We start from the raw sequence: 1896 nt of genomic DNA on the forward strand, positions 1-1896 counted from the left end.
TTTCCCCGATGATTAGTGATGTTAAGCATCTTTTCATATATCTGTTGGCCATTTGTATGTCATATTTGGAGAAATACCTATTCAAATTTTTGCATATTTTTAAGTCTTTTTAAAATGTTTTGCTATTGAGTTGTAGGTGTTTCTTATATATTTTGGATTTTAGCTATCAGATATATGGTTGAAAATATTTTCTCTTAGTCCATAAATTGCCTTTTTCATCTGTTTATTGTTTCCTTTGCCATGCAGATGCTTTTTAGTTTGATGTAGTCCCACTTGTCTAATTTTGCTTTTATTGTTTGTACTTTTGGTATCTATCCAAGTGTCAAAATTTCCCCCTGTTTTCTTCTAGGAATTTTATAGTGTTAAGTTTTACATTTAAGTCTTTAATCCATTTTGAGCTTGTTTTTATGTATCGTGTAAGATAGAGGTCCAATTTTATTTTCTTTTTATATAGATATCCAGTTTTCCCAATGCTCTTTGTTGAAGGGACTATATTTTACCCATGTGTATTCTTGGCACCCTTTTGAAGACCAGTTGACTGTACATGTGTGGGTTTATCTGGGCTCTCTGTTCTGCTGCATTTGTCTACATGTCTGTCTTTATGCCAGTACCAGAGTGTTCTAATTACTTTATCTTTGTAATATATTTTGAGATTAGAAAGTGTGATGCCTCCAGCTTTGTTCTTTTTTCTCAAGATCACTTTTGCTATTCTGTATCTTTTGTGTTTCCATATGAACTTTAGGATTATTTTTCTTTATTTCTGTAAAAAATCTCATTAGGGTTTTGATAAGGATAGTATTGGATCTGTAGATTGCCTTCAATATTAAGTCTTCTAATCCACAAACATGGATGTCTTTCCATTTATTTGTCTTCTTTAAATTTCTTCCATTGATATATTATAGTTTTCAGTGTACACGTCTTTCACTTACTTGGTTAAATTTATTCCTAAATATTTTTTATGCTACAGTGGAGGGATTATTTCTTTGATTTCCCTTTCAGATGGTTCACATTAGTGTATATAAATGATTTTTCTATACTGAAAAAAAGTGATAGAAATGGATTTTTTTAAACAAAAATACAAGAAAATAAATCTACACCCTTATTTATTTATTTATTTATTTATTTATTTATTTGTTTATTTCCTTTTCAACTAATTTAAATCCTTGAGGAGTACAGCATCACACAGGTTCTGTGGCCAATGGCCTTAGTAGGAAGGTTTATTTGTAATTTGGCACAAACTATGCCACTGTTTCCATGAGCATGAGTTAATTTTCCCCAGATGACTCTGGTTTTGTTCAGTTTGCCACCAGGAGTCACTATGTTTTTCTTTGCTTTGTACACATAAGCACATCTCTTGCCTAGATAGAATTCAGTTTCATCTCAAGCATAAACACTGTCAATTTTAAGAAGAGCTGTGTGTTCCCTCTGGTTCCACAGACACTGCATATAGCCAGCAAAAATGGCTTTGGACCACAGCCTTCTAGACATATTTGTCATCATAGGAGTCCTGTTCCCAGCAGGCTTCCACAGGTTCCAAGATGGTGGAAAGAGTGATAGAAACTGATTTTTGAATGTTGATTTTGTATTCCACAACTGTACTGAATTTGTTAATTACTTCTAATATGTGTGTGTGTGTGTGTGTGTGTGTGTGTGTGTGTGTGTGTGTGAAGTCTTTAGGATTTTTTACATGTGAGATTATGTCATCTGGAAATATAATTTTGTTACTTCCTTTTCAATTTAGATGCCTTTTATTTCTTTTTCTTGCCTAATTGCTGTAGCTAGGACTTCCAGTATTAAATTGAATAGAAGTGGCAAGAGTCAGGAGTGGGCATTCTTATCTTGTTTTTGGTCTTTGTTTTTATTAAAAAAATTCTTTTTAATGTTTATTTATGTTTT

At 32.2% G+C, this 1896-nt stretch overlaps 1 pseudogene; it reads right to left on the bottom strand.

Moving 5' to 3' along the window:
• Window positions 1–1155: 1155 nt before the first annotated feature.
• Window positions 1156–1488, bottom strand: LOC109499394 (annotated as a pseudogene).
• Window positions 1489–1896: the final 408 nt, after the last annotated feature.

Source organism: Felis catus, chromosome B1, assembly GCF_018350175.1.
Source record: "Felis catus isolate Fca126 chromosome B1, F.catus_Fca126_mat1.0, whole genome shotgun sequence".
Lineage (NCBI taxonomy): Eukaryota > Metazoa > Chordata > Mammalia > Carnivora > Felidae > Felis > Felis catus.